The sequence below is a fragment of the Panthera pardus genome, unplaced genomic scaffold, assembly GCF_024362965.1.
Source record: "Panthera pardus isolate Hobbes unplaced genomic scaffold, ASM2436296v1 HiC_scaffold_24, whole genome shotgun sequence".
Lineage (NCBI taxonomy): Eukaryota > Metazoa > Chordata > Mammalia > Carnivora > Felidae > Panthera > Panthera pardus.
In genome coordinates this window covers 20,456,301-20,469,614 of record NW_026526810.1, presented here as the reverse complement: position 1 = coordinate 20,469,614, position 13,314 = coordinate 20,456,301, and the positions used below count along the sequence as shown (strand labels likewise).

At 42.7% G+C, this 13,314-nt stretch overlaps 1 protein-coding gene across 1 annotated transcript in view; it reads left to right on the top strand.

Moving 5' to 3' along the window:
• Positions 1-951: 951 nt before the first annotated feature.
• The window catches only part of OCA2 (OCA2 melanosomal transmembrane protein), a 516,689-nt gene continuing 504,326 nt past the window's right edge, over positions 952-13,314 (top strand). Inside the window, exon 1 of the mRNA XM_053888812.1 lies at positions 952-1,099. The gene's annotated coding sequence lies outside the window, so the exon portion shown is untranslated. The remainder of the gene's footprint in view (positions 1,100-13,314) is intronic.

Here is a 13,314-nt window from a genome sequence, read left to right as displayed (position 1 = left end):
CCACTGCAGGCCTGGGTGTCTGTGTCTGTGTAGTTTATGTGTTTGTGTGTGGCTCTATGTGTCTTGAGTGTGTCTGTGCATGGGTGTTGGTGTGTGTAGTTATGTGGCTCTCTGTGTGTCTATTTATATTTCTGTATTTCTGTGTGTGTCCCTGTTTCTGTGTGTGGTTAATGTGTGTATAGTGTATGCTTGTGATATGTGTGTCTCTGTGTGTGTGTCTTTGTAGTTTGTGTTCTGTATGTGTGTGTATCTATATGTGTGCCTGTATTTCCTTGTGTGTTTGTGTCAGTATGTAGTTTATGTGTCTATGTTTGTGTAGTGTTTGTGTGGTGGGCTGGTGGCCATGTGTATACTTATCTGTATCTGTGTTAACTTTATGTGCCTGTGTGTCTATTTGTATGTCTGATGCATCATGCATGAGTTTGTGTGTCTCTGTTTATGTTTCTTTGTGTGTGTTGTATGGGAGAAAGGGTGAGCCTTCTACAAATATAACATTGACCACAGCCCAAGGCTTGAGGGGGAACAGGCAATGAGAAAATAAGAGGAATCTGGTCAGGTTTATCAGTTCTAGCTGAGAACTCTTAAAATGCAGGAGAAAAAAGGAGGCAAAATATGCACTCAGTTTATGTTTTCCCCAAATCTCGTTCACAGGAAAAAACCTGTTACAAGTACTTGGCTACCTTCTATAAACCAGACCCTGGAATAGGCACAACAAGCAGACTGTCCGCTTTCAGAGAGGGTCCGGCCTTCTACATTTTCTCCATTTTTTCCCCCTGCATTCCCGATGGGTCTTCCATAGCTTTTGGGGCGAGGGAGCCCTCTCCTCCTCTCCAGGGCAGGCGGCCCTGGGTCTGGGGGAGTCTTCCAGAGGTGCCGTCTGTGGGAGTGGCCAGGCCCGGAGGTGCGGAGGAGGGCTCGCCCCGCCCCCGCGGTGCCCACGCCCGCATCCAGTCCCAGCAGAGTTTTCCTTAGCTCTCCACTCACCCGTTCGGGAGCTATCAGTTTGTATCTTACAACTTCACTTTTGGAGAAAGATCAAGTCGTCAGGCCAGTGGGGAGAGCGGACGTGAGGAGCTAACCTGTCTGTTCTGGGAAGCAGGTAGGGTTTTAAAAAGCCTGTGTTGAGTCGTTGCTTTATGGAGGGGAAAATGAGTAGCTGGTGTGAGCACAGGGCGCTCATTACCACACCAGGCATTTTCTAGATTTAACGGGAGCCGCTCACTGAGAGGCAAGTTCCCAGGACAAACCGGGCCCCTCACCCCGGGGTGGCCCATGGGGATACTGAGGGGCGTTTGGACGTGTTCAGACAGCGAATGTTCTGCTTGAACTGCAGGGCGGCATCTGCTCCCACTGCTGGCTTCACACACGTGAGCGCTAGTCAGGCGTTTCTGTGGAATGCGCCGGCGGGGGGGTGGGGGTGGGGGAAAGCATTAAATCCCCCAGAGCCTCTTCTTTTCACTCTGACCACACACAGCGGAATAAATGGATTGGATGTCGCTAGCTCATTCCAAGGATATGGATAGTAAGCACAAGCTTCCCTGTGTGGATATTCTTGGGGTTACAGACCCAGGCCTGGCTGGGCCAGGTGCCTAGCATTCCACCACACAGAACAGGCTGCTCCTGAAGTTCCGCAGGTGATCCTTTGAGCACTTCGGGGATGTGACAACTCCACAATATGCAGTGATTCTGAGGGAAAGCAAACAGGAGGCTGTTGTCAGTTGTGAGCAGTTATCTCCTGAATGCAAGGCAGTCCACTGTTACCTAAACCGCCTAGGAAATACAGTTCCTGAATTTGCTTATAGGGGTTGGCATGGAGTCTGCTGTCCAGGCCCCTGGGGCAGTGCCTGCTATCCAGGTCCTTGGAGTAGGACTTGTGGGGGCTGGGAGCTTCACTGCTTCTGGTGATACCAACTCACATAATTGCTAATGAAGATTAAATCTCATTAAAAACAACAGAGGTGAAAGCTGTAGGTAAACCATGAAGGACTGAACAAAAACTGCTTGTTATTGCAATTTAGTTTACAAACATTTGAGTGCAGTTGTTCACATCAGATGTAAAGTGCAAGTGATTTAGGAACATAAGTTTTATTACACTGATGAAAAGCAAATACTGATACTGTTTTTATTCTTGAAAAAGGTCATGGCCCCTTTGAAGTTAGCTGAGGTCTGAGGAACATCAGGAATTACATAGGAAAGAAAAGCCCTGTCTGGAGATTTAGCAGTGCCCACACCTGGGACACCTGGGAAAAGTTTTAAGCCAGAGGACACATAGTCTGATGTGTATTTTGGAAAGATCACTGTGGTTGGGTGGTAGCTAGCTGAGTCTTGCCCACTGAGAGGTAGTTGCACAACCAGGGCAGTGGTAGGGGACACTTCATAGGTAAAGGGTCTGCAGGGTGAGGACAGTTCTCAGGCTCTGGGTTTGTGATGGGTGCATCTAGAAGGATGCTGGACATCAGGGGAGACAAGAAGGCAGCTGCACACAGTGATCTAGGCTGCAGAGGGCAGCTTGGGAGCATTGCCTGTCCACTAGTGAGATCTAAGCCTTTTGGGAGAGGGAGAGGAGTAGGGCCTTTTAACTCTGGGGTTAGTTGGGGGATGGTGGGGATAGGGTGGGGAGGATTTGGCTTGCAATGGAAACATGAAAGTCCAGAAAAGGGGGAGGACAACCTAGAGGCTGGAGTCCCAGAGGAGGCGGCCTGTGTACACAGGAAGGGGAGAGCCTTTCGGGGAGTTTTCAATCTTTCCTATATATTGGAAAATAGGAGGAGAGACCCCACACACCAGGTGTCTCTGGTTAGCTCCTGGGGGCAGCCCTACCACTTCGCAGAAGCACTTTCCTGTGCTTGAGAGCAGTCTCCTCTCGGCCAGTTGCCCACGCACTGGGCACTGTCCTAGTGGCCCAGGCCCTCGTGAGGTGGGGCCCGATTCGGTGGCCTGTGAGGCCACTCTGCGATGAGGTCGGTGCTCTGGCCGCGCCCCAACCTGCTGTGCCCTGTGCAGCAGGAGGCGCGCTCTGAGAGAGAAGGGAGCGAGGACTCGCCCCAGCACGGGTCTCTCTCTCTCTTTTTTTTTTTTGACGGGCAAAGGACAGTTTCAAACTTGTTTGCAGGATGCGCGAAAAGTCAACAACACAGAGCCGCAGGAATAAGCGAAACAGCCTGGAATGCAGGTAGAAGAGATGGATACTCCTTCGCCTGGGGGCTGGTGGCAAGGCCTGGCGTGAGAGGGTGTCCTGCCGAGGCAGGCAGGCGAGGGCAGGAGGCTGAGCACAGCGGCCCAGTTCCAGACTGCAGCGGGGATAGCGCTGCTCCTGGAGGCACTCAGAAGCGCGCCCACTAGTTACCTTCCCTGGGCACAGCACGGGGAGAGCATAAAAGGGATTACAAACTGTCCTGTTGGGTTGAGTGTTCTAGACACTTCTACCCAAATTCACATGTTGCAAACCCCATCTGAAGAGATACAGGGTCAGACTCTTGTGTCCTGGCCTGTTGTGCGGGTGGAGGCACAGCCCACCCTGCGCTACCCACCACAGACATATCTGCCTTTTCTCAGAGTGGACTGAGAAGTAGTCTGACCGGGGAGCTGGCCTGCAGCAGCCTCCTCACCCTAGGGGCTGTGCCTCTTTCCAGGCTTCATCAATTAGAAAGGTGCACTGGGCTCAAACTGCTGCAGCCTCGTCCCCACAGACAGCCACACCCCTGTGGACACAGATCCTCCTACAGCCACACCTGGAGGCCTCAGCAAGCAAATGCAAATACAGCATTTACCCTTCAGAGGCAGCCACATACCCCTGGAGACACAGCCACTGTGTCTCCACACTAACTGCGGAGCTTTGGGCCTCAGTAGTGCTTACCATGGAAAGGAACATTGGAAGATTCGAGTGTTTTTTTAGGACCTTGCACAAGAGGAGAAGATTAGCTGCTGAGCAGGTTATTTTCAATAACAAAGTTTTCACAGCAGCCAGTATACTCTTTTCTTTTTCTTTTTTCATTAGTGTATTATGTCAAGTGATTAAAGAACTTGAAGAAAAGTGTTCTTAAAATTCACAAACGATGTATATTGCTGCTACTGATTTACTGTAAAACCAACATGAGGATCGTCCTTCAGTAATTTAATTAGTTTAATTGGCATGTCTGTGCAGGGGAAGTTATCAGATCCTCAGAACGGGAGGTGCACAAGGTGTCAAAAAGATAGTTGTTGGACTGGGGTGCACAGAGGGCAGGTTCCTGGGACCTCTGTTCTCCTGTTGCTTCCTGCCCCTCATGCTCTGTCAGGCCATTTGCACGAAACTTGAGTTGTGCTCCATAAATGCCAACAAACCCTGCCATGCCCACAAAAGCCCAGCCAAGTTCTGTTAAGAACCATTGGGTGCCCTGGCCTGGCTCTAGCATCTGGGATCAGCTCCGCAGATCCCCGCCTTTCTTACATCTCAATTGTCTGATCATCGTCTCAGGCCCAGCAACCAACAACAACTGCTGGACCAAGTTGAGAAAGGCCCAAAGGCAGAATTCTGTTCTCTCCTCAACATTGGCAGGTATTGGAACCTGTGTCCTATGCCCTGCCCCTGTGCACTGAGCCTTGGCCTCCAGCCACTCTTGACCTAGAGCTATCCTCCCAATGAGCCCCTCCACCACATCACAGGCACATCTCTGGGAGGAGCAGCAAGGCCAAATAGCACAACCTGAAGCAGGGTTGGTGAACTTCAGCTATGTCTCCAGGCAAGGCATGGTCAGGGTGTCAAGTCTGTGGCAGGACACACCAACAGGAGGAGGGCCTAGGTGGGCAGGGTCCTTGTAAGACCTGGAGGGATGGGGAAGTACTGCTACAAGGCTGCTGGGGAAGGGAGCAGAGCCAGAGGGCAGACCCAGGAGCTGCAAGATCCAGGTGTGAAGATAGGAACATTCCATGGGGTTTGAAATGTCAGCCACAATATCTACTTTTTTACAGAAGTTGGTGGCAGTTTGGTCAATTTGGTATGAATCTTGCTTAGAAGGAAAGGCCTGGGCTCAGCCATGGTGGAGGGCTGTCTGGCAGAGGGCCATAGCCCCTCTGTTACCACTCAGACCTCACGTAGTAGCTCTCCCACCCCAGCAGGAGCCTGCTGTGTCCTCTACCCCTGCTCAGGACACAGCTGCACCCAGGAGCTCAGGGGTGTAGCTCTTCCCCTATTGACTGCAGATGTCTATTGTAGTCTGAGCTTAGCTCAGTGCTCAGGGTGGGCCCTTCTCTGTGGAGTCTTAAGGGGTGAGTCCCAGACATCTCTCTGCATGTCAGGCATATGGGGAGAGGCTAGGCTGAAACTGTGAGTTCAAGAGAAGAGCAGCCACAGGCTAGGGTGCTGGAGAGGGTTTTTCCAGAGGTTAGTCCATGGGCTAGCATGTTGGGAGGGCCCCCTCAGAGGATGGGCTGTGGGTTGGGATAGTGGAGGTGGGCATTCCTAGAGGATAGATAGTGGAATTGGGGGTTGGGGTCCTCATAGGACAGATTGTGAGCCGGGGAGTTGGAAGGTGTTGGGAAGTTGAGAGTGGGCCATTGGCTAAGGTGTTGGGGTCCCTCCCAGAGGACAGTCTGTAGGACTGGAATGCTCCAGCCACCTAAATGAAAATTAATGACTGGGTGCAAGCAGGAGGGTTTGGGATGTGTTTAGAAGACCTGGATGAGAAACGTAAGAGAAAAAGAGGGACCTCTGGGTGAGCAGAAGCCTTTGTGACCCCAGAAGGTATCCAGAAAGTGAGCTGAACAAGAGCAGAGGCACTGGGCAGTTGCTGAGCCAGGGTACAGAGGAAGTTGTGGGTGGGAGACTCAGCAGAGAGCTAGTTGGGTCAAGAGATAGACCTCTCCAGAGAATGGCCAGTGTTTAAAGCTGAGACTAAGATCTCTTAGGGAGGGCAGGCCTCGGGTGGAGGGTGGGAATAGTGGAAGGAGCCAGCAAAGGAGAATGAGAAAGAGCAAGAGCCTCAGTTAACCCTGAGACTAAAAGGGAAGGCTGCTGAGAATCTGAGAAAGGGCCAGAGCTTGGACGTTATTGGAGGTGACCCTGACTAGATTGTTTTCCATCAGGTTGGGGGGACATGAGGTTGGTTGAAGTGGGTTCAGGAAAGAAAGGAGAAATGAATACAGTGGTCTTGAGAAGTTTGCTCTAAAGGACAGGAGAGAAATTGGGCAGTGGCTAGAAACCTCTGTGAAGACAGATTAAAGTTTTTATTTCGAGGTAATTATAGATTTACATGTACCTTTTACCCATTTTCATCCAATGGTAACATCTTGCAAAATTATGGTACAATATCACAACCAGAATATTCACATTGACACAGTCAAGATACAGATATTCCATTATTGTGAGGACTCCTCATGTAGCCCTTTTATAGCCACACCCGCAACCCTTTTGCCTGTATCACTTGCTTTACACATGGCGACCACTAATCTGTTCTCCATCTCTATAATTTTGTTATTTCAAGAATGCCAAACATACAGAATCATACAATGTATAACTTTTTGGGATTTGCTTTTTTTTTTTTTTTAACTCATTACTTTCGCTCTGTAGTTTCATGCTATTTGTTGTATATATCACTAGTTGTGCCTTTCTATTGATGAGTAGGATTCCATGGTATAGATGTACCACAATTTGGTTAACCACTCATCCGTGGACAGACATTTGGGTTGTTTCCAGTTTTGGATTATTATAGATAGAGCTGCTGTGAGCATTCATGTACAGGTTTTTGTGTGAATATATAAGTTTCATTTATCTGCTGGGATAAACGTCCAGGAGGGCAATCGCTAGGTTGTATGGTAGTTTTTTAAGAAACTGTCAAACTGCTTTCTAGAGGGTCTGTGCAGTTTTATATTCCCACCAGAAGTGTATGAGGGGTCCAGTCTCTGCATCCTCTGCCAGCATTTGCTGTTGTCTCTATTTTGTTCATTTTAGCTATTCTCATAGGTGTGTAGTGATATATCATAGTTTTAGTTTGCATTTCCCTAATGGGGAATGTCACATTTTCTCATGTGCTCATTTACTATCTGTATGTCCTCCTAAGTGAAGTGACTCTTAATATCTGCACTTATTTGATATTTTTTTAATTTTTAATTTTCCTTTCTGTTGAGTTTTGAGAATTCTTTATTATTATTATTTAGAAATATTTTTTAAAAATACCAGTATAGTTAACATATAATGTTATATTAGTTTCAGATGTACGATACAGTGATTCAACAATTCCATACATCACCCAGTGCTCATCGGGACAAGTGCACTCCTTAATCTCCATCACCTGTTTCACCCATCCCTCACACCTCTCCCTTCTGGTAACCATCAGTTTGTTCTCAATAGTTAAGATTCGTTTCTTGGCTTGTTTCTGTCCCTCATTTCCCCCACTTTGTTCCCTTGTTTTGTTTCTTAAATTCTACATATGAGTGAAATCATAGTATTTGTCTTTCTCTGACTGACTTATTTCACTTAGCCTATACTCTAGCTCCATCCATGTTGTTGCAAAGGGAAAATTTCATTCTTTTTAATGGCTGAATAACATTCTGTTGTATATATACTATTTTTTCTTTATCCATTCATCTATCTATTCATCACTTGGGCTATAATTTGTCTATTTTAAATAATACTGCTATAAACATCAGAGTTCATGTATTCCTTTGAATTAGTGTTTTGTATTTGTTTTGGCAAATAACAAGTAATGTGATCCCTGGATCATAGGTCTGTTGTATTTTTAACTTTTTGAGGAACCTCCATACTGTTTTCCAGAGTGGCTGCACCAGTTTGCATTCCCACCAACATGCAAGAGGGTTCTCCTTTGTCCACAGCCTCACCAACTCTTGCTGTTTCTTATGTTATTGATTTTAGCCATTATGACAGGTATGAGGTGACATCTTATTTTAGTTTTGATTTGTGTTTCCCTGATAGTGAGTGATGTTGAGCATCTTTTCATGTGTCTGTTGGCTGTCTGTATGTCTTCTTTGGAGAAATTTCTGCTCATGTCTTCTGCCTATTTTAAATTGGATAATTTGTTTTTTGAGTGTTCAGTTTTATAAATTATTAATACACTTTGAATACTAACCCTTTATCATATATGTCTTTTGCAAAGTTCCAATTCTGTAGATTGCCTTTTGGTTTTGTTGATTGTTTCCTTTGCTGTGCAGAGGCTTTTTATTTTGATATAGTTTATTTTCACTTTTATTTCCCTTGCCTCTGGAGACATATCTAGTAAGAAGTTGCTGTGGCCAAGGTCAAAGAGGTTGTTGCCTGTTTTCTCCTCTAGGATTTTATCTTATGTTTAGGTCTTTCATCCATTTTGAATTTATTTTTGTGTATGGTGTAAGAAAGTGGTCTGGTTTCATCCTTCTGCATGTAGCTGACCAGTTTTCCCATTGCCATTTGTTGAAGAGACTCTCTTTTTTCCATTACAGAATCTTTCCTGCTTTGTTGAAGAAGGCTTGACCTTATAATTATGGGTTTACTTCTACGTTGACTATTCTGTCCCATTGATCTATGTATCTGTTTATGTGCCAGTATCATACTGTTTTGGTTATTATAGCTTTGTAATATAACTTGAACTCTAGAATTGTGATATTTCCAGATTTGCTTTTCTTTTTAAAAATTGTCTTGGCTATTTTGGGTCTTTTATGATTCCACATACATTTTAGGATTGATTGTTCTAGTTCTGTGAAAAATGATTTTGATATTTGGATAGAGATTGCATTAAATGTGTAGATTGCTTTGTGTAGTATAGACATTTTAACAACATTTGTTCTTCTATTCCATGAGCATGGAATGTCTTTCCATTTCTTTGTGTCATCTTCATTTCTTTCATCAATGTTTTATAGTTTTCAGAGTGCAGATATTTCACATCCTTGGTTAGGTTCATTCCCAGGTATCTTACTAGTCTTGGTGCATTTGTGAATGGGACTTTTTGTAAAAATTTGTCTGTCTGTTGATTCATTATTAGTGTATATAAATGTGACATATTTCTGCACATTCATTTTGTATCCTTTGACTTTACTGAATTCATTTTTTCTAGTGTTTTTTTGGGTGGAGTCTTTAGGGTTTTCTATATAGAGTATCATATAATATGCAAATAGTGAAAGTTTACTTCTTCCTTACCACTTTGTATGCCTTTTATGTCTTTTTGTTGTCTGCTGTGGATAGGACTTCCAGTACTATGTTGAATAAAAGTGGTGAGAGTGGACATCTCTGTCTTGTTCCTAACCTTAGTGGGAGAGCTGTCAGTTTTTCCCCACTGAGTATGATGTTTGCTATGGGTTTTTCATATATGACCTTTATTATGTTGAAGTATGTTCCCTCTAAAACTACTTTGTTGAGGGCTTTTATCATGGATGGATGTTGTACTTTTTCAGGTACTTTTTCTGAGTCTATTGAAATGATCATATGGTTTTTATCCTTTCTCTTATTGATGTGATGTATCTTGTTAATTGATTTGTGAACATTGAACCACCCTTATATCCCAGGAGTAAACCCCACTTTTCGTGGTGAATGATTTTTTTTAAATGTAATGTTGGATTTGGTTTGCTAATATATTTTTTGAGGATTTTTACATTGATGTTTATCAGAGATGCTGCCTGTAGTTCTCTTTTTTATGTGGTGTCTTTATCTGGTTTTAGTATCAGGGTGATACTGGGTGATAGAATGAACTTAGTTTTCCTTCCTCTTCTATATTTTGGAATAGTTTGAGAAGAATAAGTATTAACTGTTCTTTAAATATTTAGTAGACTTCACCTGTGAAGCTGTCTGGTTCTGGAATTTATTTGTTGGGAGTTTTTTTGATTACTGATTCAGTCTCCTTGCTGGTAATTGGTCTATTCAAATTTTCTATTTCTTCCTGTTTCACGTTTGGTGGGTAATATGTTTGTAGGAATTTATCCATTTTTTCTAGATTGTCTAATTTTTTGGCATATGGTTTTTAATAACATTCCCTTACAATTGTATTTCTGTGGTGTTGGTTTTTATTTCTCCTATTTCATTTGTAATTTTATTTATTTGTGTCCTTCTGTTTTTTGATGAGTTTGGCTAGAAGTTTATGAATTTTCTTTAGGTTTTGAAAGAACCATCTCCTGGTTTCATTTATTTGTTCAAAAAAATTTTTTTAGTTTCTGTATCATTTATTTCTGCTCTAATCTTTATTATGTCCTTCTTTCTGCTGTTTTTGGGTTTAGCAAACAAGTTCTTTCTCTAGCTTCTTTAGGTATAAGCTTAGGTTGTTTATTTGAGATTATTCTTGCTTCTTGAGGTGCCCTGTATTACTATAAACTTCCCTTTTTAGAACTGCTTTTGCTGCATCCCAGAGGTTTTGGACTGTTGTGTTTTTATTTTTTTCTGTTTACTTTTTGATTTCTTCTTTGATTTCTTAGTTAACCCATGTTATTTAAATTCCATGTATTTGTGGTCTTTTCAGGTTTTTTCTTGTGGTTGACTTCTAGTTTCATAGCACTGTGGTCAGAAAAGGTGCATGGTATGACTTCAATCTTCTTGTATTTGTTTAGGCCTGTTTTGTGGCCTAATATGTGATCTATTCTGGAGAATGTTTCATGTGCACTTGAAAAGAATGTATATTCCGCTGTTTTAGGATGGAATGTTCTGAATATATCTGTTAAACCCATCTTCTCCAGTATGTCATTCAGAGCCATTGTTTCCTTGTTGATTTTATCTTCAGATGATCTGTCCATTGATGTAAGTGTGGTGTTAAAGTCTCCTACTATTATTGTATTACTATCAATTAGTTCCTATATGTTTGTTATTAACTGTTTTATGTATTTGTTGTGTACATGTGGTCCTATGTATTTTATGTATTTGGGTGCACAAATATTTACAATTGTTATATCTTGGTGGATTGTCCCCTTTATAATTATATGGCGTCCTTCTTTGTTATTACAGTCTTTATTTTAAATATTTTGTCTGATGTAAGTATTGCTAATCTGGCTTTCTTTTGCTTTTGTTTTTGTTTTTAAGTCTGGCTTTCTTTTTACATCTATTTGCATAATGAAAGTTTCTTCATCCCCTCACTTTTAATCTGCAGGTGTCTTTAGGTCTAAAACAATTCTTTTGTAGGCAGCATATAGCTAAGTCTTGTATTTTTATCCATTCTGTCACCCTATGTCTTTTTTTTTTAAAGTTTATTTATTTATTTTGAGAGAGAGGGAGGTGGGGGAAGAGGGACCGAGAGAGGGAGAGAGGGAGAATCCCAAGCAGTCTGCACTGTCAGTGCAGAGCCCGATGTGGGGCTCAAACCCACGAACCATGAAATCATGATCTGAGCTGAAATCAACAGTCAGATGCTTAACCAACTAGCCACCCAGGCACCTCTGTCACCTTATGTCTTGATTAGAGTGTTTAGTCCACTTACATTTAAAGTGATTATTCCTGGGGGCACCTGGGTGGCTCAGTCAGTTGAGCGTCCGACTTCGGCTCAGGTCATGATCTCATGGTTCATGGGTTCAAGCCCCGCGTCGGGCTCTGTGCCAACAGCTCGGAGCCTGGAGCCTGCTTCGGATTCTGTGTCTCCCTCTCTCTCTGCTCCTCCCCCGCTTATGCTTTGTCTCTCTGTCTCTCAAAAATGAATAAATGTTAAAAAAGTTTAAAAAAACTAAAAAAAATAAAGTGATTATTCCTGGATATGTATTTATTGCCATATTCTTACTTGTTTTGTGGTTATTTGTGAAGTTTTTTTATGATCCTTTCTTGTGTCTTTCATGGTTTCCTGGTTTTCATTAATGATATATTTGAATTTCTTTTTCTTTATTCTTTGCATATCTATTAGTGTTTTTTGATTTGTGATTATCATTAGGTTCATATATAAGATATTATGCATATGGCAGTCTATATTAAGTTGATTTCGCTTAAGTTTGAACCCATTTCTTTACTCCTCTCCTTCCCATGTTTTAGGTATATGGTGTTATATTTTACATCCTTTTATTTTGTGAGTTCCTTGACCAGTTTTTTAAACAGAAATATTCATTTTTACTGCTTTTGTGTTTGCTACTTTCATATTGTTACTTTTGGTTTTCCCTTTCCACTCAGAGTCCCCTTTAATATTTCTTTCAGGGCCAGTTTAGTGGTCATGAACTCCTTTAGTTTTTGTTTGGGAAACTCTTCATCTGTGGTTCGATTGGCTGCATATTTTTCCCACTCAGCATTTTGAATATATCATGCCATTCCTTCTGGCTTGCAAATTTCTGCTGAAAAGTCCACTCATTGACATATGGGGTATATAACTGTCTTTTTTTGTCTTGCTGCTTTTAAATATTTTTCTTTATCACTACATTTTGCCATTGCAAAATGTTTTTGTGGATCTGCTTTTGTTAATTTTGTTGGGGGTTCTCTGTGCCTTCTGGATGTGGATATCTGTTTCCTTCCCCAGATAAGGGAAATTTTCAGCTATTATTTCTTCAAATAAATTTCAATAATAAAAAATAATTTTCTGCCCCCTTTCTCTCTCATCTTCTTCTGGGACTCTTATAATATGAATTTTATGTTTGATACTGAATTCAAACGGAGTCACTGAGTCCCCTAAGTCTATTGCCATTTGTTTTTCATTTGTTCAGCCTGATTACTTTCTATTACTCTGTCTTGTAGGTCATTAATTCATTTTTCTGCTTCTTCCAGCCTGGTGTTCATTCCATCAAGCGTGTCTCTCATTTTGTTTATTGAACTGTTCATCTCTACTGTACTATTCCTTATCTGTGTGTTAAAGGTTTTACTGATGTCTCCCACTTTTTTCTCAAGTTCAACGAATATCTTTATGATCGGTCCTTTAATTCTTTATGAGGCATATTACTTATATCGGTTTTGCTTAGATCTCTGACTATGGCCCTGTCATGTTCTTTCATTTTTTTCAAATTCCTCTGTTTTCTCATTTTGTTTAAGTCTCTGTGCCTGTTTCTCTGAGTTAGGAAAGTCATCTCTGTCTCTGTTCTTGAGGGTAATGGCCTTATGAAGAAGAGGTCCTGTAGTGCCCTTGCAGTATAGTGTCACCTGTTCCCAGGGCCTGTTGCTTCTGGCAGTATCTCCAATATGTGCTGCATGAACTCTGCTGTTGTTTCCTTGCCACTTTATCCTTTAGGCCAGTCACCTGCAGAGGCTCATTTTGCCTGTTATGGGCAGTGTTTGGTCCCTGACCTGAACATGCTGAGTTTTAATTAGGCGTGTGCTGGTCTGCTTTTGAAATGAGACCTGTTGAGGGGCACCTGGGTGGCTCAGTCAGTTAAGCATCTGACTTGGCTCAGGTCATGATCTCACGGTTTGTGGGTTTGAGCCCCACATCAGGCTTTGTGCTGGAGCTTGCTTCAAATTCTGTG